The sequence below is a fragment of the Bos indicus x Bos taurus genome, chromosome 14 (genome assembly GCF_003369695.1).
Source record: "Bos indicus x Bos taurus breed Angus x Brahman F1 hybrid chromosome 14, Bos_hybrid_MaternalHap_v2.0, whole genome shotgun sequence".
Taxonomy (NCBI): domain Eukaryota; kingdom Metazoa; phylum Chordata; class Mammalia; order Artiodactyla; family Bovidae; genus Bos; species Bos indicus x Bos taurus.
In genome coordinates this window covers 22,362,415-22,386,016 of record NC_040089.1, presented here as the reverse complement: position 1 = coordinate 22,386,016, position 23,602 = coordinate 22,362,415, and the positions used below count along the sequence as shown (strand labels likewise).

Genomic DNA, 23,602 nt, shown 5'->3' with positions numbered 1-23,602 from the left:
ATTCTTTTTTATGTACAGCCAGGAATTTGATCAGTGGGCTGAGTTCACACTTGGAGAATCTGGGGTACAAACACATTCTAGCAGATTGCCCTTAGAATCCATACACCAATGTACTCATCTCATTTTTTTTTTATCATGCAGCACAGCTTGAGGGATCTTAGTTCCCTAACCAGGATCAAACCCAGACCCCCAGTCATGGAAGCACAGACTCTTAACCACTGGACCACCGGCAATTCTCTCATCTCAGTTTTAAGTGACCAGGAAAAGCAATGATGTACATTTCAGCAGTGGGTCCCTTGACAAATCACCCAGCATTTCCAGAGAGAAAAACCACCCTGGACTCCCTGGAAGTCTGGAGAAGAAAGGTGATGGGGGAGGAGGGGCAGGAAGCGAATTAGGACGAATAATCTGTTACACATACACTGTGCAGCAAGAACAAACTGAAAGGGCGCCCAGCCTGCCCCAAGGCACAGGATGTAGCTGTCCTTCTGAATGGCTCTTCTGTCCTATCGAGGCCCATTGTCTCATGGAACCCAGGCCTAACAATGTCCCATTGTGGCTGTGCAAAGACAAGGTGGTTAAATCCCAGTTTTCCAGCTGTCTGTCTTCATTTTCAGTCTCCCGGACTGGTCCCCTGAGGATGGCTCTGTTCCACTGCCTGGGCTCCATGCTGCCAGCCATGTAAGTAAGGCTGATTTATAGGCTCCTGGATCTGCCTTGAGGACATTTATAAATCTCTCATCTTGCTCTGGCTTTTATAAACATGTAAAGATGACAGCACACATTTCCAGGGTGATAACAATGGGAGAAACTGTCTCTGCAATTGCCTACCCAGAGCCTGCTGTACATCTCAAAGCCACCTGTGTGTGGAACCATGCGGATGCTTCCCATGGACAGAAGATGCTCTTAAGGGCTTTATACAAATCAGTGACTGGATCAAAACTTTCATTTTAAAGGAAATTTAAGGACCAATTTCAGTTGCAAGAGACTGTTTTGCTTTAAATAAGCCTAGAATGGGTGTTACTACCATGTGGATTTTAAAATCCCTACACTGAAACAATTCCTACTTGCAGCCAACTATTCTTGTTGCCCCAGATTCTGGGTCATGTGACATCTCTGCATCGCCACCGGCGTGGAAGGACTGGGTAACCAGCCAGCTGGAGATGGTTAATAAGAAGGCACTGGAGTGATGGAAAGTTCCCTGGAAATCACCTGCTTCCTGTGTCACCTCCCAGATGGAGAAGGTACTGGCTTCTAAGGGGGAGGTTGCGCATCGCTTGCTGAGGGTTTCTACAGAGAAATGAAATCCCAGGTGTTTCAGAGAAGGGAAAGCATTGTCATTGCCATGTGCTCTGTGGTCCTGCCTTTGTCTTTTCCTTCCTTTCCGGATCAGAGGGTCTTAGTATTGATGGCCTTTGCTCTAAGAGTCCAAGCAAGAATGCCCGCTGGATATGGAGGTGCACAGAAAGAAGAGGCTGATTCCTTGGAGAGGGATGGGTGGCAGGGTCTAAAACGTTCTCTTCTGTATAGTCGAGTCTGTGGGCTGGACATGGAAGGAAAGTACCCCAGCCCTGATGCTGCATGCACCGGGCAGCCACAGGCTGGCTGCCCCATCACTCTGCTGCATCCTCTCCCACCCGTAAGATGGGGTGACTGTTGTGGCATCCTCACCAGATACAAAGAGATTTAATGCAGGCAGAAGTACCTTATGAAAGTAAGTTCCATCTTTTGTGTGGAGTAACAAGCAATCAGGGAAGACTGGTACTTGGCTGCCACCAACAGTGTGTGTCTTCAGGAGCTTTTAGAAACAGGTGTACCTCTTTTAGCAACTCCCCCCACCCCTTTACACTGACTAGCTGAGAACTGCTTTCCATATTTGTGAAGCTGTATTTCCGTCTGTTCTCCGAGGGGGTCGGGGTGTCAGGACTACTGATAACTTGTTGGGGCTTAGCAGGGAGCTTGTTAGGTCTAAGCTCGGGGTGAAGGGGGCAGGGGAAGGTGGAAATAGGCTGTGGGGGAGGAGGTTTGGGAGACAAACCATAATCCACATTTTCTCCTAACAGGATATTCATCAAACCTAATTTTGGATAAAAGTGACGTAAGTGACATTTTCTAAATCATGTTACAAACTTCTTAACTTGAAGTGTCTGCTTTTTACGTGTTTAGCTGTGCTGTGTGTTGTTAAGACTCTTTGGATCCAGTTTGGGGATCTAAACTCATCCACTATCATTAGAGCGTTGTCCTTTTCCCTACCTGACTGTAAAAGAAGAGAAATGTGTATTTTATTGGAGAGAATGGATACATATATATGTGTGGCTGAATCCCTTCGTTCACCTGAAACTGTCACAACATTGTTAATCGGCTCTACCCTGATACAAAATAAAAAGAGAAAAGAAAGAAATGTTTATTTTATCTCAGTGGGTCTGAACCTCTTCACTAGACTTAGTGAATACTTCTGGGGTGGCGTGACTGAAGGTCGCTTGGAACCTCCGTCACGAAGTTCGTCATAGAAAGAAGTAAGTTTAGTGATAATCTTTTCTGCAGTTTGTTGGAGCTCTGTTTCCCTGTCTGTGAAATGAGAAGCTTAGATTAGTCGCTCCTGTCGTCAGCACAGAGTAAACAGCGTCCTTTCAGGACGATTTTCTCTGCTCCTGCCCCACCCTAACCTTGGGGCTTAGTAAATAGTCAACGCATCCACAGGGATGGGGAGGGGACGGGTCCTCAAAGGTTCTTCTGGTCCACTCAACCCTCACCCACCATTCCAATATCTACCAGCAGGAAAACCCAAGCTTTCTCCAAGCCAGTTGAGTTCAGTCAGCAATCCTATGGGGACTGATGTATGGAACAAAATCTGTGCTAGGTTCTGGGAATACAAAGCAAGCGAATGCCTGTCTTCCAAGGGTTTTTCCATCTTGGAGGGGGAGGACAGAGTCAGGGAGACGGAACAGTGAGATAACAAGGTCAGGGCTCTGCAAAGTGTGAGCTCAGGTGGGGAGGAGCATGCAGGGGAGGAGAGAGTCCCCTGGATCCCGCCTCCCTGGATGGATCACACAGTAACTCAGAGTCAGGTCTGTGGGCTCCACGGCCAGCTTAGACCACACAGAGTCCACCATAATGTGCTCGCCCTCTGAAGACTACGGAGCCACTTCCAAACATTCTAATATAATCAGAGTTCATCTGTCAGAGGTGAGAGACCAGTGGCGGGAAACCCCCCTGCCTCCATTAACCTTCACACAATGGACCTGATAAAGCCCCGTCTTCAAAAAAAGTGCCGGCAATCGCTTTATCAGATGTAATTACATTTTCTAATCTCACAGAGACTTCCTCGAAGCCACTGAGAATCTCAGGTGAAGGATCTTCCCAGAGGTTATCTGTTTAGGTTCTGTCCAGTTTACATCTGCAGGTCTAAGCTTTATTAAGCATTGTCCTCGCCCCACAGGTGGTGTCACACCTAAACCCAGACAGACTGACCCCCAGCGCTAGGGGCCATCGACTCTGTCTCTGAACCATGTCATCCCTGCGGCACTGGGCCTCTCTCTCCTGCTTGGGAGGCCTGAGGCTAATGGAACCTCGAAGGCATTTGGTGAAATCTGGGCTGAGGCTGATGGAACCTCGAAGGCATTTGGTGAAATCTGAGCTGAGATGGTGCCTGGTTCGTTCAGTGTGATGCCCTGAGTGACACACACCTCACAGGTGAGGTCTGGGTTACGCCTGAGGCTCCTGATTGCTGGACCCAAGATTTCACATGCAAGGAGGCTGTCAGTGTGATTGGTGATTAAAGACAAGTGGTGCAAAAACCTGGTCTGAGATTGTATAAACATCATAAGTAGGGAATTCTCCAGTAGTCCAGCGGTTAGAACTCCAAGTTTCCAATGCAGAGGGCACAGGTTTGATTCCTGGTTGGAGAACTAAGAGCCTACAAGCCCCATGGTAAGGCCAGAAAAAAAAATCATAGACAAGACAAGCATATAGATGCAAAGAGATGACTTATTAGAAAAGACCCTGATGCTGGGAAAGATTGAGGGCAGGAGGAGAAGGGGATGGCAGAGGACGAGATGGTCGGATGGCATCACCGACTTGATGAACATGAGTTTGAGCAAACTCCGGGAGATAGTGATGGACAGGGAAGCCTGGTGTGCTGCAGTCCACGGGGTCGCAGAGTCAGACACAACTTGGCAACTGAACCACAGCAAAGACAAGTGACCAGTTTCTCATCCAGGTCTTATTTGTAACTTGATTAAAGAGAAGAAGAAAAACTTGGGGTGGATGCAAGGAGGGACAATGCTGGCACATATTATCATCAGCCCTAAATGCCTTCAAGTTCCTCATGTCTTTCAGTGAGTTCTTCTCTTTTGGGGGGACGTATTTTCCTAAGAGCTTTAGGATTTCTCATCTCTGACTGTGCTGCTTGCTGAGGACTGATTTGGTCACAGGTTCCCTTATCCTCTCAGCAAACAATACAGACAGTCATCGCCCCCCGCCCCGCACCCCCCCCCATACCTAAGGCTACTGCATCTTAAAGCTCAGTGTTTCTCTCTTGTCAAGTTAGAACCTTGACTGTCTGTCTGGTTAAACAGACAGAAGGTCCGTTCTTCAGAAATAACTGTGCAGTACTTCCATTTCCCAGGCACTCCTTGAAAAGAGTTCTGTGTGATTATTTGCCCTTTTCAGAAGTGATAAATGCCAGTTAATTCAAGTACCAGGAGATGGTAAATGGTGCAACAGAATAAATTAGCCACTTGGTCCAGGTGATCAGGGAAGCCTCAGTGGCTCAGAGGTAAAGAATTTGCCTGCAGTGCAGGAGAGACAGGTTGAATCCCTGGGTCAGAAAGATCCCCTGGAGAAGGGAAGGGCAACCCACTCCAGTATTCTTGCCTGGAGAATCCCATGGACAGAGGAGCCTGGTGGGCTACAGTCTTTGGGGTCACAAAGAGTCAGACACAACTGAGCGTACACATGCACACCAGGTGATCAGAGAAGCCACCTCTGAGGCAGTTGGGTAGCCTGGTATGTGGGGAACAGCACCCCCAGAAAGCTCACCACAGCCCTACCTGAAAACCAGCTCTGTAACCAGGGGCCCCTCTGCAGCCTGAAATCTACCTTCCCCTGAGGGACCTTTTGGTCCAGGACAGATGGTCCTTTGTGACACCAGGACTTGATCTTGCGCAAGGAACATCCTTTCTCTCTTGTACCACCTTTAACCCACGAGAACTATTTAGTCTGGTCTATTTAAAGAAAGTGGTGCAATCATGCCAAGGTGAAGACTGCCAGAAAAAACAAAATCCTAATCACTCCTTTAAAGTTATATGTATTGCAAGTGCTGGGTAAGCTGTTCACAAAGCACCGCCGGGTTAGACCTCACACCAACCACACAAATGGGCGTCACACCCATTTCTAAGATGTGGAAACTGGGGTCAAGAGGTTGGGAAGGTGCTCGGGTCACTCACTGGTACACAGGACAGCGGGCAGGGATGAAGCCACACCTCATGTCCTTTACTGTTACTCTTGGCAACTAAACTCACCGAGCTTTGAAGAGCATCTCGTCTGGCCAGACAGAGCACACGGGGCTGGGACTGGGGCTGACCTAAAATCCCCTGTGTTTACATGAACTTGTGTTTTAAATTTTTATTTAATTTTCATTGTATTTCATTTTTCATTTAAATTTCACTTTTCATTTAAATTTCCTTTATAGTCTTCTACAGTTAAGTCTGTACATTCTTGCATGAATCAGAAGTAAAAAAAAAAAAAAAAGAAGGTGGAATTTGTCTGTAGGACATATGTTGTTAGTCGCTCGCTCAGTTCTGTCCACGGCCTGTAGTCAGCCAGGCACCTCTGTCCATGGAATTCTCCAGGAAAGAGTACTGGAGTGGGTTGCCATTTCTTTCTCCAGGGGATCTTCCCGACCCAGGGATAGAACCTGGGTCTCCTGCATTGCAGGCAGATTCTTTGTCTCTGAGCCACCAGGGGAGCCCAGAACAGATATTGTTAATACAAACAGTGTATTCCTATATACAGTTTTTCTGTATACAGCTTTCCTATACACAGTTTTTATATATAAATGTATTACTATATACAGTTACAAATAGATGGGGAAACAATGTAAACAGTGAGAGACTTTATTTTTTGGGCTCCAAACTCACTTCAGATGGTGACTGCAGCCATGAAATTAAAAGATGCTTGCTCCTTGGAAGAAAAGCCATGACCAACCTAGACAGCATATTAAAAAGCAGAGACATTACTTTGCTGACAAAGGTCCATCTACTCAAAGCTATGGTTTTTCCAGTAGTCATGTATGGATATGAGAGTTGGACCATAAAGCTGAGGGCCAAAGAATTGATGGTTTTGAACTGTGGTATTGGAGAAGGCTCTTGAGAGTCCTTTGGACTGCAAGGAGATCCAACCAGTCCATCCTAAAGGAAATCAGTCCTGAATATCCATCGGAAGCACTGATGCTGAAGCTGAAACTCCAATACCTTGGCCACCTGATGCGAAGAGCTGAGTCATTTGCAAAGACCCTGATGCTGGGAAAGATTGAGGGCAGGAGGGGACGACAGAGGATGAGATGGTTGGATGGCATCACCGACGCGATGGACATGAGTTTGAGCAAGCTCTGGGAGTTGGTGATGCACAGGGAAGCCTGGCGTGCTGTAGTCCATGGGGTCGCAGAGTCGGACACAACTGAGTGAATGAACTGAACTGATACACAGTAGGTGTGGACAAACACTGTTTGATTCCACTTATACGCGGTGCTTAAAACAGTCAAAATCAGAGTCCGAAAGTACACTGGTAGCTGCCAGGGGCTGGGAGGTGGTGGTGGGGGGAGTATTGGGGAGGGGAGATGAGGAGTCAGTATGTAATGGAGACAGAGTTTCAGTTTAGGAAGGTGAAAAATTTGGGAGCTACATGATGGTGAGAGTTACACAGCCATGTGAATGTACTTAGTGTCACTGAACCGTACAGTAAAATATGGTTAAAATAGTATGTCTTATGTGACTTTTACCACAATCAAAAACGTTTAAAAAATTAAAAAAGCAGAAGAAAATGTCAAAGATGTTCTTGAGAAGAGGAAGAGTGAGGAATATCACAGATGGTCAGAGGAAATGATCATTTTCAAGCTGCTTGAATGAGCTGAATCACTCTCTATTTGTACAACTCACGCTCCTGTGTCTTCAGGGCGTGATGGTTGTGTAGGATCGGTTCCTGAAGATGTTTTAACAATCCCTCCTGCCTCCACTGCTCTCCGCCCCACAATAAGGCAAATCAAACCGGGGATCCAGGACTCTCCTCTGTAACACGCAGAGGTGGGAGAGAGTTGCATGCGAGCCAGTGAGCTATGCGAGGAATTTGCAGAGGACACAGGAGTTCATGAATGGAATGGCCTCCAAGCTCGCCAAAGCATCTCGTTCCTAATCTTCTTCGGTGTTATCAGAGTGGGTGGAAGCCCACAGCCAGCCAGAGTGCAGAGACAAAGCTCATTTTCCAGGAGGGAGGGCCCTTCCCCCCGATGATGCCCCTTCCTCTCGTATTCTTACAAGATGGTGAGCGGCTGGCCCACTCAGCGTTCAATCTCCCTTAATCGCCTGCTGGCTGCCCTACCTGGCAGCCCACACTGACCTCTCTGATGCCTCCTCTTGTGAGGGAGCCATGGAGGTGGCCAAGAGAGGAGGTGGGAGGGGAGATTCAGGCCAAAGGAGCAACCTTGTGCAAAGGTCAGGGAGGCGAGAATAGGGAAGCAGCTCAGGGCTCTGAGCAGAGGTCCCTCCAGCCAACTCCCCATTACCATCACCAGGGGGCTTGGAAGGTGCCCAGGCTCACGGGTGACCCCAGATTAACAAACAGGACCTCTGTGGTCAGGACACAGATATCTGCAACCCCAGAGGGAGCCATGGCTGAGAACCAGGGGTGCCACAGTGAACCCAGAGAAAGGCAGGGGTGCAGCCAAGAGCTGGCATTGGAAAAGTGTGCAGAGTGGATGGTGGGGTCCCTGATGAACCTCCAATTTCTTAAGCACGAGGAGCAGAACCACCTGTGAAGAGGCTGCTGTGGTCCCCAGATAGGAGATGGCAGTGTCGGCCCTAATTCTGGACACAGGAAGGACCCAGAGCACAAGGACCGTTTCAGAGATCAGAGGCAGTCAGGTGGGGAGGGTTAGGGGGAGGGGTGGCTACGTAGCCAACGGGATGAAGAAACGGGGACTGGTCAGGAAGACCTCTTTACTTTTTACGTGAGTATAAATATAGCGTATTTACTTATCTATTTTGGCTGTGCTGCATGGCTTATAGAATCTAAGTTCCCCGACCAGTGATTGAACTCACACCCTAGGCATAAAAACGTGTGGAGTCCTAACCAGTGGCTGTGCTGCTGGACTCAGTCGCTGAGTCATGCCTGACTCTGTGACCATAGTCCACCAGGCTCCTCTGCCCATGGGATTTCCCAGGCAAGAATACCGGAATGGGTTGCCATTTTCTACTCCAAGGGATCTTCCTGACCCAGGGATCGAACTCAGATCTCTCGCATCTCCTGCTTTGGCAGTCAGACTCTTTACCACTAGTGCCACCTGGGAAGCCCCCTAACTACTGGACCACCATAGAATCCACAAAATAGGGTACTTAAAAGAGGACTATTCTGGAAAACCCTAGAAGTATACTTTCCAGACTCAAATATTCATTGTTCTGTTTACCAACTATTGTTTACTTTGTAGAAAATAATTTTTAAAATGTTCACCAAAAAGGAAGACATGAGTGTCTGCAGTAATGAGCTTTCTTATTCTTACAAATAAAATCAGAAGTGGTCCTCAACATAGCCACCCAGCTTAATTCAGCTCCACTCTGGGCTCTCCATGGTATTTTTCATCACTGGCTCACTTTTACAGAGGGAACATCAGCATCATCTTCTGAAGTCTTTCAGAATTCAAATCTACACAAAATTGTTAGGAGAGAGCAAGAGAGGCGAATATTAGAGGAGTTTTGGGAAATGATAAAATAAAAACAAAGTCCTATGATTATGTCAATAATAAAAAAAGTTTATGTTATGAAATAAAGCTATGAGGAGGGTACCCAGACCCACAGTTGCAAATGTAACTAAGCATTTAGCACTCGATCCATTTTTAGGTTTATTTCCGTCGTAGGCACTGAACTGCTTTTGCGCTGTGGTGTTGGAAAAGACTACAAGGAGATCCAACCAGCCCATCCTAAAGGAAATCAGTCCTGAATATTCTTTGGCAGGACTGATGCTGAAGCTGAAATTCCAATACTTTGGCCACCTGATGCGAAGAGCTGACTCATTGGAAAAGACCCTGAGGCTGGGAAAGATTGAAGGCAGGAGGAGAAGGGGATGACAGAGGATGAGATGGTTTCATGGCATCACTGATGTGATGGACATGAGTTTGAGTAGGCTCCGGGAGTTGGTAATGGGCAGGGAAGCCTGGCATGGTGCAGTTCATGGGGTCGCAAAGAGTCAGACACTACTGATCAACTGAACTGAACTGAACTGCTGCTGCTAAGTCACTTCAGTCATGTCTAACTCTGTGCGACCCCATAGACGGCAGCCCACCAGGCTCCCGCGTCCCTAGGATTCTCCAGGCAAGAACACTGGAATGGGTTGCTATTTCCTTCTCCAATGCACGAAAGTGAAAAGTGAAAGTGAAGTCGCTCAGTCCAACTGAGCTGAGGCACTGGTAAATCATGACACAGAGCACAGTGGGCGGAGCACTAGGTTCCACAGCCTGGCTGTGCCTCCCACTTTCCCTGGGACCCCAGCTGTCCTGTCTCTGTGGGCCTCAGATGCCACTCTATCTCATGAGCCCTTGGAATAAGGAGTGTTTCTCCACCCAGTTGCCTGTTAGAATCCCCTAAGGAGATTTTACACATCAACGCCCCTAGAAATTTCTGGTAGTAGGTCCTTGACATCAATATTTTTTAAAAATTCCCCAATATATGGGTTAATAAAACAAATATTGTATATTAACACATATATATGGAATCTAGGAAAAAATGGTACAGTGAACCTATTTGCAAAGCAGAAATAGAGACACAGATCTAGAGAACAAATGCATGGACACTAAGGAGGGGAAGAGGGAGTGGGATGAATGAGGAGATTGGGACTGACAGATGTACACTACTATGTGTAAAGGGAAAGTGTTAGTTGCTCAGTTGTGTCTGACTCTTTGCGACTCCCATGGACTATAGCTGCCAGGCTCCTCTGTCCATGGAACTCTCCAGGCAAGAATGGTGGAGTGGGTTGCTACTCCACTTCTCCAGGGGGTCTTCCCCACCCAGGGATTGAATGCAGGTCTCCTGCATTGCAGGCAGATTCATTACTGTGTAAAATAGATAACTAATGGGGAACACGGTGGTGACCATGTTGGGAAGGAAACTGAAGGAAGAGAGGGTATATGTGTATGTGTGGCTGATATACTTTGCTGTGCAGCAGAAAACAACATGACATTGTAAAGCATCTAAATTCCAACAACGAAAAAAAAAAGAAAAATCTCCCCAAGTTGTTCCAGTGCATTGCCCAAGCTGATCATTACTGGATTATCAAGATGATTTCTATGTTCTCTTCTAAATATCAGGTTTTTTTAAAACCTAATTTCATGGGACACTTCTCCCTCAGTCTCTCATTTCAAAAAGAAAATCCGGAATAGCCCAAGCTTCCTTTTGGTTCCAGGAAGCACACACAGGCAGAGACACAGCAGTCAAGACCAAGGTTTAAGTACGCCCTCAGCATTGGGATGGTTTGGCTGATTTTAAGGAGAAATTCTCCATAGCTTCTGAAGGGGCGTTGCTGTTTCCAGCTGCACTAAGAGGCCCCCAGGTGAGCAAGAAGGAAAGGAAGTCAATGGAGCCCCGGGCCAGCTCTCGGAACCGGCCAATCCGTGGTGGCCCTTCGGCCACTAACCTTTACGCCAGTGGAGTGAGCCGTCCCTGAACAATAGAAGCTCTGCCACTTTGAAGATAAGCTCACACGGCCTGCTTGAAACAATAATTCTGTACTTTCTTTCCTGTTTCTAGATTTATTTTAAGTATTAGTATAAAATGTCAGAGCAGCTGATAGCAGCCAGATCAGTTTGTATAAAACTCGACTGCCTGTTTGTGGTATATTATGGCTATATTTGACACAGGAAAGCACTTAATCATGCAGGCTATCAGCAGACCACACCCACCTTTGTGAGGACCCTCCGAGGCCACGAGATTTATCACTGTGAACTTGAACTGGATGGACAGGCCCTGATGGATAACATAGGCTACTTCTGAGAAGTTGGGGCTAGAAGGGTACCATCCACAACCCAAGGGCCAGGAAAAGGTCAGGAGCACAGAGCTGTCTCCCACGGAGGGCCTGAGCGTCTCCCACCTACGCCCTGGCTCTCATCTCAGGCCGTTGAAATCTTCCGAGTGGAAATCTGATGATGTAGCAATTGCGGCAACCTCCCGAAGCTCCATTTCACTCCAGAATGGCTTTTTCTGAGGCTGCTAACCACAGTTTTCTCCACACACCAGCTAATCAGTGAACAGTGAATCTGTTTACAGAAAAAGCCTAGCATCACCTTTGTTCACTAGTCTCTTTTCTGGTGGGTTACTCTGTTTGCGTATTTGCAGGTCTCAGCAGTTGGGAGGCTGGCACTGCCGGCAGGGGTGGGGGTGGGGCCCCTTCTCTCCTTTTCACCTACTGGACACCTGAGGCCCATAAGAGAAGTGAGGGCTTCTCTGGTGGCTCAGTGGTAAAGAATTCACCTGCCAATTCAGGAGACACAAGTTCAGTCCTTGGGTTGTGAAGATTCCACATGCCATGCAGCAACTAAGCCCATGTGCCACACTACTGAGCCTGCACTCTAGAGACTGGGAGCCACAACCACTCAGCCCACACACCACAACTATGAAGTCTGTGCACCCTAGAGCCTGTGCTCTGCAACAAAAGAAGCCCAAACACGTTGCTGCAACTAGAAAAAAGCCCACACAGCAACGAAGACCAACACAGTCAAAAATAAACAACCAAATAGAGAAAATTACTTTTTAAAATTACTTTTTAATGCAAACAGAGAAACTGAACCTTTAAAAGCGAAAAGTAAGTGGGCTGACCATGGCGAGGTGTCCACAAGTCTCCGCCATCCAGAAACCCCAGCCCTAAATCCTTCTGCTTGCAGGTGAAGCACTCAGGCCATTCCATCTGGTGCTGGCATTTGCCCAGAGTCAAAAACTGAATTCCGCTCCCGGTTTCCCCTTCTGTAGTGGCAGTGTAGTGGCACAAGTCACCTGTGCTGTCTGCTTCCACCTCTGAGATGGGGGCGATTGTCCCCAGGTACCCAGTGTGCTGGGATGTACCCAGATGGGAATGTACACTGCAGAGGACTAGTGTCGAATGGATGGGAAAATACCATTGTGTTGTCATTAAATATTAATATTCTTAAATACCTGATTGGAATTACACTCTGGGGCCAGTCTCACCACTCACAGCTCAGCTCTTCCAAGTTGCTTACAAAACCCCTCCTAGCCTCAATTTCCTCATCTGTAAGGCAGCAACAGTAGAATCTTATAGCTTCTTTTTCTCATTATTATAAACATATTCTGACATATTTTTGATGGTAGAAAGAGTGGGAGAATCAACTACAGAAATCCGTGCATCATCTAGACCCAAACATTTTTTCTCTGATTTCCTCCAAACCCAAGTCCCAGGCAGCAAGCCCTTTCCCAGTCTCCGGCTAATTAGGTTATGTTTTCTAACATCACCACTGTGCCATGTCGCACCCAACAAAATCAATAACACTTCTTTATCATCATCCAATATCTAGGCCACAGCCAATTTTCCCTGATTTTCTCAAAGATGTATTTTTATAGTTGGTTTATTCACTCAGAATGAGAGTAAGGTTCAAATGCTGAACATGGTTACTATATATCTTAAGCCACATTTATTCAGTAACAGTCTCCCCCCTCCCACCCCACCCCCACCTTAAATCACAGCATAGTTATGTTGGAGAAACTGTATCATTTGTCTCCTGGAATGTTCCACATTCTGGATGAGGTTGATTGCCTCTTTCTACTGATATCTAACTCTCCCTACCCCATCCTTAGTACAGATGTCCTGGTAGGTTTATGGGAAGGATTACATGAGTTGATACCTATATATTCGTTTGTAAAAGCTGCTTCCACAAAGTATCACAAACTGGGTGGCTTAAACAACAGACCTTTATTCTATCACAGTTCTGGAGGCCAGAAGTCTCTCTTTGGCTCCTAGCTGCCGTTTCTCCCTGTGTCTCTTTACCTCCTCACCCTTGTATTTGATTCTGTGTCCAAACTCCCCTTTCCTAAAAGGACGCCAGTCATATCAGGTTGGGACCTACCTCAGTGACCTCATCTCAGTTAACCACACCTGCAACAACTTGATTGCCCGATAAAGTCACATCCTGGGGTGCTGAGGGTCAGGAACTTGAACATACGCGTTTTGTGGGGACACAGTTCAACCCATAAGAGCACAAATAAGTGGCACATGGTATTCTATAAATATTAGCTACGTTGTCAATAGTTCCATCATGACCATGTTATATTGTTACTTATTTAAGGATTCAGTGAGTCAATTCATGTAAAACATTGAACACAATACCTAGCCAGTAGTGAAATTTCTATAAATATTAGCTATGAAGCTGTAATGTGTTACAACGTTACTTATTTAGTAATTGTTTGTGTTCTAATGTATATTCATGTTAGAATGTTTCTTCTTTAGTAATTTTAATACTAATTTAAATTCGCTCTTGTTGTTCAGTCCCTCAGTCATGTCAGGCTGTTTTCAATCCCATGGACTGCGGCACACCAGGCTTCCCTGTCCTTCACTGTCTCCTGGAGTATGCTCAAACTCATGTCCATTGAGTCGGTGATGCCATCCAACCATCTTATAAGACTCAGTAAGAATGAGCCTCAGGCCAAATCAATTTTACTAGGTAGGGGCACAGCAAAAGGTCTGCCACTTGGGAGAGAAGAGGGTAAGGGGGAGCCTGTGGCCACCAGAGCAGCCAGAATCCCCCGCTGGGGACGGTCAAGTCCTGGCTCTCCTGTGTCACTGGCCATACCATCTGGACAAGCTGCTTCTTCAGACTGAGGTTTCCTTCCCTCCGAAGTGAGCAAACATTTGATATTCTTCAAGCCTCTTTCACTTTCGCTATTTCGAGGTTCTATAAAGAAAAGGATGGTAAAGGGCATAGCAGACAACGTCATTTATAACGTTAAGAAAGTTATTTCTCTCTGTTTATAGTATCATCAAAAAATTTACCAGTTATTAGGCAACTGGTAACCATGCTTAAAGCCTTCCCTGGTGGCTCAGTGGTAAATAATCTGCCTGCCAATACAGGAAACATGGGTTCGATCCCTGGGTTGGGAAGATCCCCTGGAGGAAGAAATGGCAACCAGTTCCAGGATTCTAGCCTGGGAAATCCCATGGACAGAGGAACCTGGCAGGCTACAGTTCATAGGGTCGCAAAAAGCTGGACATGGCTTAGCCACTAAACAATAAGAAGAGTCATGCTTAAAATACACCATAAAAAAAATTGGTTTTTTGTGAAACTGGTCAAGTAAAAGGTTAGCTTCTTTTGTAAGACAATCTTCTTCACTTTGGTTGATCACTAGTTGTTTTTTGTTTTCTATCTCACAGACCATTTTTATTTTCTTTTTATAAGTGAATTTTCTTTGCTCTCAGTGTTTTGGTTATTTCTTTCTCATTTTTAAGCCTCTGATTACCTTCTTTTTTAACTTTTTAAAGTTTATTCTATATTATAGTATAGTCAATTTACAATGTTGCATTAATTTCAGGTGTATAGCCAAGTGATTCAGGTACACATATACATATATCCATTCTTTTTCAGATTCTTTTCCCATATAGGTTATTACAGAGTATTGAGTAGAGCTCCCTTTGTTATACAGGAGGTGTTTGTTGATTATCTAGTTTGTATATCAACTAGCTACTTTCTTTGTCTTCTTTTTTCATTTTTTCGTCACTAAGCTCTCTTTCCTGATCTGTATTCTCTTTTATTCCCCTCCTTGGTATTCCCCTCCCACTCATTTCTTCCTTCTCCAGTCTGGAGAAAGGAGTCCAAATTTCTTGATACAAAGATAGAATCCCAGCATTCCAGTGAGAGTTCATCCTGAAAAATCTACTTACTTTTTTCAGATGAAACCAACAATCAAGAAAGCTGCTGCTGAGAAGAAAGATGCAGGACTCAGCATAGAACCACACAGCTCTTCACAGCTTTACACAAGGCTCTGCCTCACACCCCACAGAAAGCCACTGTCCCTGCTGGATAACCCTACCTGGGGACAACTCTCCCAGGGAGCTCAGATTCACTGCCCAGGAGCCTGTTGGGAAGGACGGTGGGCAGGCGTGATGCTCAGCCAGGAGGGAGCCTGTTGTGCAGGCAAAACACAGCCTTTGAGACGCTGACATCGTGACAAGAGTGAGGATTCATGTCTGGATCATCAAAAATGATCACTCATTGAAAAGCAAGTCTGGAATCGACCGAGGGCTCTTAATAGCTTCTCATAGGTGTACCCACAGCAAGGGGGACTCGGGGCAGCTGTGTGGGTATGTGGGGTGAAGCGGGCAGTGGGAGCTGCCTAGACCAGGAGCCAGTATCCAGGGGTCTGTCCATCATGATGGGTCCTTCATTTTCTGTCCCCACCCATCCACCAGGCAACATGTTCCTCCTGGTTTTGCTTCCCTAATAGACTTTTCTCCTGAAAAACACCGTTCCTGTTAGAAAAAAACTACATGACTTTCCGTCTCAGACCAATTTCACTTGCTTGGACAGTACAAGCGAGTTTTCCCCTAAAACCCGATTACCCTGGATAAACTGAAAGGCCAAAGTAATACAACCACAGGTCAGCAACACTTGTGACTCGAGGAATAAACAATAAGGAAGGAGTCAAAGTCAGTTTCGAACGTATAAGTCTGAGTGTGCAGTAGGATGACCCACCGCAAGCACAACGAGGTGGAATCACACGAAACAGCCTGCAGCCCGGCCTGCCCCCCGGCTGTCTCTGATACCGTGTCAGGCCGGAGGGTCCCTCGGACACTGTCGGGAACCTCAGGGCCGTATCCCACACCCATGTTTGTCCAACAACGACATGTCAAGTGCTCACTACATGCACAACCCTGAGAATGTGCCACACAATCTTACAAGGATGAAGCACACAGGGCCGAGTGTGCAATATAAGACACTTGTAAGTGACTACAAGTGCAAATGTATTGGTTATTTGTACCATGTGTCATTTAAGATGCTGTTGGCAGCAAATACTAGAAAATTACAGCTTCTCATTTGGTTTAATGAATAAAATAATTGTATTATCTCACTGGGGCTTCCCTGGTGGCTCAGACAGTAAAGCACCTATCTGCAATGTAGGAGACTCGGGTTTGATTCTGGGGTCAGGGAGCTCCCCTGAATAAGGGAATGGTGACCCACTCCAGTATTCTTGCCTGAAGAATTCCATGGACAGAGGAGCCTGGTGGGCTACAGTCCGTGGGGTTGCAAAGAGTTGGACATGACTGGGCGACTGACATGCACACATTATCTCACTTAGAAGTCTAGAAATAGGGCGACTGTACATTGGTTAAGGCAACAGCTAAGATGTCCTCCTGGACTAGGGTCTCTCCTTTTCCTTGGCTGCCCAGGACACTAGCCTTGTCGCAGGGCTGTCTCCTCATGGACACAGGAGGACAACAGTCACTACACATGACACATCAGATGAAAGACCAGGGCCCAGTGTGTCCAAGTGTCAGGGCTTCATTTTTATGGCCAATCATCTTTGGATCTGCCCCTCCCCCACCCAACGTTTCACTTCTCAGAATTCTCAATTATGTCACCAGCCAGACAAATATTAACCTGAGCACCTGGACCAATCAACACTCAACACTCCAGACCTAAGGAAGGAGCCCAGGACGCAAGACAGGGAAACAAAACTTGGACTCTGTTATCAAGGGGGGAAAGGCAGTGGGGGCTGTCAAGTGGACGTTTATGGAAACACGCGCCTGCTCACTGGAAAGTTTACTTGAAGCTGTTCAGCCCCATCCCACAGACGTGTAGACAGATCTAAACCTGGACTTCAAGGAGTCTGAGAGTCTCCCACTGCTTTGCAGGAGAAAGGAAAACACCATGCCTCCCAGAACCAAGGCCGGCGCTGGGGTCAACACAGCTGCTCCTCCTCACAGCCCTACTGTGCGCCGGAACCCGTGTGCAGGTCTGCACTGAGCATCCCACACCCGTCAGTTCCCTTGCTTCCTCCCAAGTCCTGCCGAGGGAATGTCTTATCTCTGCTTACACTGACTAAAGGAGACAAAACCAAAAACTTTGCTTCGAGGAAGTGAAGACATTTGGTAGTCACACAGCTGAGAGGTGACACCGGTGAGGGTCAGCCCCTCTTCTGGTCCCCACCTCTCCTGCATCTTGTTGGGTGACCGTGGGGATGGGGTGAGCACAGCCACATGCCCCTCACACGCTCTGTGCTGTCTCAGAACGTGGGGCTTGGGGCTGGGTGGAGAGAAGCCTCGGTGGCTTGTCCAGGGGGCTTGCTGGTTGTCTGAGGGCCACCTGGGAACCTGGAAGCTACAGAGATAAGGCTTTCCTCATCTGTCTCCCAGGAAAGAGAGCTCATCACCCTGGTGGCTCAGCGGTAAAGAATCCACCTACAATGCAGGAGACCTGGGTTCAGTCCTGGAGTCAGGAAGATCCCCTGGAAGAAGGCATGGCTACCCACTCCAGTATTCTTGCCTGGAGGATCCCATGGACAGAGGAGTATGGTGGGCAACAGTCCATGGGGTTGTAGAGGCAGACACGACTTAGCGAATAAACAACAAACAACATCGCTGCGGATGGTCACAGGAAAAGGAGAGCTGCCTTGTGAGAGGATCGGACATGTACCCTAGAGCCACATCATCCCATCAGACTTCCCTTCAGGAAATCTGGGAGGCCCTCTGCCTCCACCCTAGTCACCAGTGACACACGTGTGCTATGCTTCACTGCGCACAAGGTGTTCCCCACACGCCACCTCATCTGATACCAGAGACGACACAGCCCAGACCAGCGCCGTCCCAAGAGAACTTCCCAGGATGGTGAGGAGGTTCCGGATCTGCCCCGCTGAGGCAGGAGCAGCAAGCTCCCTGGAGCTGGTGAGCACGTGAGATGTGTCTCCGTGACGGAGGAACTGCCTCTTTAGCAGTAACTAATTTTAGTTTAAATTTAGAGAGCCACATCTGGCTGGCGGCTGCGGGGGTGAGCCATGCAGGTGCAGGCGTGGCATGCCTGCTCAGCCTCACTGCTCTGGTAAGCTCCACTCCTCCATTTGTGGCAACCGGCTGTGACCAGAATTCCTCCCCGGTTCCTCAAGTTAATCATCAACCTGGTCTCAATGCTGGAAATTAAATTCTGTGACAAGAAACCTCTCAAGTATGAGTTCAATAAGGGGAAGGGACCAAGAATAGTTGACAAAAACTTTCCCTTATGTCAGGGAGGTCTGAATTTGTTGGGCAATGAGTATATATATAACCAGGGCAAATATGTGTGTATATATATATATATATATATATATACATACACATTTGAGTGAAGTTTTCTACTTGGGTTCTGGGTAATAGGATGAGCTGCTGAAGCCAATAATGCAATACCCCAAGAAAATCTATTGATGAAGGGGCATGGCCATAGCTGTCTTTCCCCTCCTGGGAGAAAAAAACAGAACCTAAGCCTCTCCTGTGAGTCACTCGGGTGACCATCACTTCTAGAAAGCTCTAGGCACCAAACAGAAATCATTATCTGACAGCGGTCCTGCTTGTCAACCCTGGTCAGGCCCGTGAAGGGGACCGGGGGACCGGAGGACAGGAAGGGAGGGACTGCATCAGTGAAGTGTCGTGCTTGAACAGAAAAGGCACGAGGGTGACAGCCCGCCCCCCCTGCCTACCCGGGAAGATGTTTTTTGCCTTGTGAGGCTGTGGGTGTAGCTCCCTGTTAACCTGAACAAACCCTCCATCCTGCAGCAGGTTCTTCCCGGGCCCTGTAAGGTCATGGATGGCGTTTCTCTGACTGGCTCTCTGCCCACTAAGGGATCTTGGAAATGCTTGAGAAGAGCTGCCAATAACAACATCCCCACCCAACCCCCACCCACGGCCCACGGCCTCAGCCTCGCTGCTGCGTGAGGCTGAGGCCCAAGGGTGTCTCTGGCATCTCTGCCATCTCCACCACCCGCCTTCCTGGACAGAGAAAGGGGCAGCTCAGCCGGGCAGGTGACCCTCACCTCCACCCCGGATCGAGTCCCATGGAGTCAGACACTTCATTTCATCATCATTATTAATAGCTGGGTGTGGGGATGTTTCCTGGAGCACACGATAAGAACCACATGGAATCAGGAGGAAACGAAGTCATGACTCAGCACTTTCCCCCCTCCCATCTAAGGGCTGGGGAGAGTTTCCTGTTCGACCTGAGGATATCTGGGGGGTCTGGGACGACTGCCCGGTGTCTGCTTGGAGATCTAACATCGCATGGGGTCAGGGTGGGCAGCCGCTGAGATTTGGAAAAATGGCAGCTAGCCTGTGAGGGTCACCCTCCAGCCCTCGGGTTTCTGAAGCCTATGAGCAGAATCGCCTCCCTCAGTTCATCACTGTGCCAGTTTCTCTTTCCTGCACTCCAACCAGTCTGTCAAAGGGCAGGAACCTAACATACTGAGGATTTTGTTCAAGGTCTCTCTGTAAATATAGAGGTATATCAGGTTAGCCTCTTTACCTCCCCATGAGGTAAGAAATATTAACCTGTTTTGTGGGTGTCCCAGGTAGCTCAATGGCAAAGACTCCACCTGCTAATGCAGGATATATGGGTTCCATCCCTGGGTCAGGAAGATCCCCTGGAGCAGGAAATGGCAACCCACCCCAGTATTCTTGCCTGGAGAATTCCACAGACAGAAGAGCCTGATGGGCTACAGTCCATGGGGTCACAAAGAGTCGGACATGACTGAGCGACTGACATTTTCACTTTAAGGTTAAATGAGGTCGTGAAGGTGGGGCCCTCATCCGATAAGACTGAAGTTCTTAGAGAAGAAGCTGAGCCCCTGGAGATCTCTCTCCTTCCATGGCCACAGAGGAGAAGACTTCATCTTGAGCCAGGATGTTGTCCTCACCAGAATCCTCTCTCTAGGCAGCTTGACCTCAGACATCCAGCCTCCAGCACCATGAGAAGATGCCCGGCCCTTGTTGAAGCTGCCCAGTCTGCTGGGGCCGCCCTCGCAGACTCAGACGCCCAGCTTGGGGCTTTGAGAAATTTCTCTTCAAGACTCTCCACGTTAACACTGAGAAAAACGCCATGCCCTGAAACTATGCCCCGCTACACCTTCCTTGCCACCGACCTGCCTCACCAGCACGGCTGGGACACAAGACACATGGTAATTTTCCAGAGACACCAAAAAAACTTAGTAATTAAGATAAATGCCATCTTATTGAAATATTCTTTCAAAGAATGAGTGTTGCATGATCAGTTGTGTCCGACTCTTTGGGACTACATGGATTGTAAGCCCACCAGACTCCTCTGTCCATGGGATTCTCCCAGCAAGAATACTGGAGTGGGGTGCCATTTTCTTCTCCAATTCTTTAAATAAATAAAAATTAATACCAACTGTTCCATAAGGCTTTGGCCCCTTCTGTTCTGCCCACAGCTAGCCAGGGTAATAACTGTCTATCCCGGGCTCTTCAGGGTAAGAGGAACCCCTGTGAATGAACCCCAGACTCCACTCTAGAGATGAAGGAACAACCACTCTTCCCAGGATAGATGATTGTTATTAAGCTGTTACTGATAATCAACACCTCTGGGCTGACCGCCGTTGTCTCCCAGACTTGATCCTGGGTGCAGCGTGCTCAGTGATGAACAAGGGGGTGCGGGCTGCCGTCTGCACAGGGACAGAAGCAGGTGAGGGGCAGTAACAGTCCACCGGGCTTGGCACAGGCAGCCATGTACCAAGAAGAGAGGATGACAGATGCAGGAGGAAGACACCAAAGCCTGACCGAGGGCATCAGGAATGGTGCATGGGCAGGTGACATCTTAATTTACCAAACACAGGGGCAAGGTGACATGAACGTGCGCTGCAGAGCAGCTGCTGTTCACTGAATATTCATATTAGTTGACAAATGGCAAACATCACAGCCCTGAAAACTAAGGATGTCCTACAGGAAATCTGTGCTCCTTTCTCAAACACTCCCATCTAATCCATCAACAAATTCTGGTGGTTTCACCTTCAAAATGCACAATCCAACCATCTCTTGACAAGTCCAGAGACCCCCCCCAGCTGAGCCCCTAAAGCCCTGGCTTCCTCTTTTTCCTCCTCACCCATCTCTCAGTGCTGGTTCCAGAGCCGTCTTGTACAACTCGTCACACCCAGACCTGCCAACCATGTCTCCCTCTTTTCTTTTCTTTTTTTAATTTTAATATTTATTTATTTACTTGGCTGTGCTGGGTCTTAGTTGCAGCATGTGGGATCTAGTTCTCTGAGCAGGGATGGAACCCAGCGCCCTGCCCGGGTCCTAGCCATGAGACTACCAGGGAAGTACCCAATTCTCCCTCTTACTCAGAGAAGTCCAGTGAGTCAGTACTTCTGCTGCACAGTTTGCAGGAATCCAGGGGACCCATGAAGAATTATTTATTTCTAAACAGTATCCACCCTTCATTTCTGTACCATCTCGGTTTCTAGTAGATTTTCCTGTAAAAATACTGCTCTGTCATTCTCTCCAATTTATCTGACCACAGAGGCTAGGGCTAGGCCTCTTCAGTTAGTCTCATACAGCAATTAGTTAAGGTTAAGACCTCCTGGACCCTGAGCAATAGAGGGAGGTCAGCCTGAAGTACAGACCCCAATCATACCCCACAGGGTCCTGGATCCAACCAGCTGAACAAATCCACAAACCATCAGGGTCTCCCTTAGAAATCAAAGTGGATTTTCCCTTAACTTTCTGTGTTAAGGAAACTTAACCCAATGCAAAAAGGCAAAATGGTTGTCTGAGGAGGCCTTACAAATAGCTGAGAAAAGAAAAGACACAAAAGGCAAAGGAGAAAAGGAAAGATATATCTATCTGAAAGCAGAATTCCAAAGAATAGCAAGGAGAGATAAGATAGCCTTCCTCGGTGATCAATGCAAAGAAATAGAGGAAAACAATAGAATGGGAAAGACTAGAGATCTCTTCAAGAAAATTAGAGATACCAAGGGGACATTTCATGCAAAGATGGGCATAATAAAGGACAGAAATGGTATGGACTTAATAGAATCAGAAGATATTAAGAAGAGGTGCCAAAAATACACAGAACTATACAAAAAAGATCTTCATGACCCAGATAACCACGATGGTATGATCACTCATCTAGAGCCAGACATCCTAGAGTCTGAAGTCAAGTGGGCCTTAGTAAAGCATCACTACAAACAAAGCTAGTGGAGGTGATGGAATTTCAGCTGAGTTATTTCAGATCCTAAAAGACGATGCTGTTAAAGTGTTGCACTCAATATGCCAGCAAGTTTGGAAAACTCAGCAGTGGACACAGGACTGGAAAAGGTCAGTTTTCATTTCAGTCCCAAAGAAGGGAAATGCCAAAGAATGTTCAAACTACCACACAATTTCACTCATCTCACATGCTAGCAAAGTAATGCTCAAAATTCTCGAAGCCAGCTTCAACCATACGTGTACCAAGAACTTCCAGTTGTTCAAGCTGGATTCAGAAAAGGCAGTGGAACCAGAGATCAAATTGTCAACATCCGTTAGATCATAGAAAAAGCAAGAGGGTTCCAGAAAAACATCTATTTCTGCTTTATTGATTATGTCAAAGCCTTTGTGTACATCACAACAAACTGTGGAAACTTCTTCAAGAGATGGGAATACCAGACCACCTTACCTCCCTCCTGAGAAGTCTGTATGCAGGTCAGGAAGCAACAGTTAGAACTGGACATGGAACAACAGACCGATTCCAAATTGGGAAAGGAGTATGTCAAGACTGTATATTGCCACCCTGCTTATTTAACCTATGTGCAGAGTACATCATGTGAAATGCCAGGCTGGATGAAGCAAAAGATAGTATCAAGATTGCAGGGAGAAATATCAATAACCTCAGATACTCAGATGACACCACCCTTACGGCAGAAAGCAAGCAGAACTAAAGGGCTTCTTGATGAAAGTGAAAGAGGAAAGCGAAAAAGCTCACTTAAAATTCAACATTCAAAGAACAAAGACCATGACATCCAGTCCCATCACTTCATGGCCAGTAGATGAGAAAACAATGGAAACAGTGAGAGACTTTGTTTTCTTGGGTTCCACAATCACTGCAGATGGTGACTGCAGCCATGAAATTAAAAGACGCTTGCTCCTTGGAAGAAAAGCTATGACCAACCTAGAAAGCATATTAAAAAGCAGAGACATTACTTTGCCGACAAAGGTCTGTATAGTCAGAGCTATGGTTTTTCCAGTAGTCATGTATGGATGTGAGAGTTGGACCATAAAGAAAGCTGAGTGCTGAAGAACTTATGCTTTTGAACTTTGGTATTGGAGAAGACTCTTGAGAGTCCCTTGGACTGCAAGGAGATCAAACCAGTCGATCCTAGAGGAAATCAGT

At 47.1% G+C, this 23,602-nt stretch overlaps 1 long non-coding RNA gene across 3 annotated transcripts; it reads left to right on the top strand.

The window, feature by feature from the left end:
* Positions 1 to 577: 577 nt before the first annotated feature.
* LOC113904175 lies at positions 578 to 16,376 on the top strand. Of its 3 annotated transcripts, none has more exons than XR_003514434.1 (4): positions 578 to 681; positions 1,096 to 1,244; positions 2,064 to 2,098; positions 15,154 to 16,376. It is a non-coding gene; the product is annotated as an uncharacterized LOC113904175 (long non-coding RNA). The 3 variants fall into 3 exon arrangements; XR_003514433.1 differs by lacking the exon at positions 15,154 to 16,376 and adding an exon at positions 3,440 to 3,797; XR_003514432.1 differs by lacking the exon at positions 2,064 to 2,098.
* The last annotated feature ends 7,226 nt before the right edge of the window (positions 16,377 to 23,602 follow it).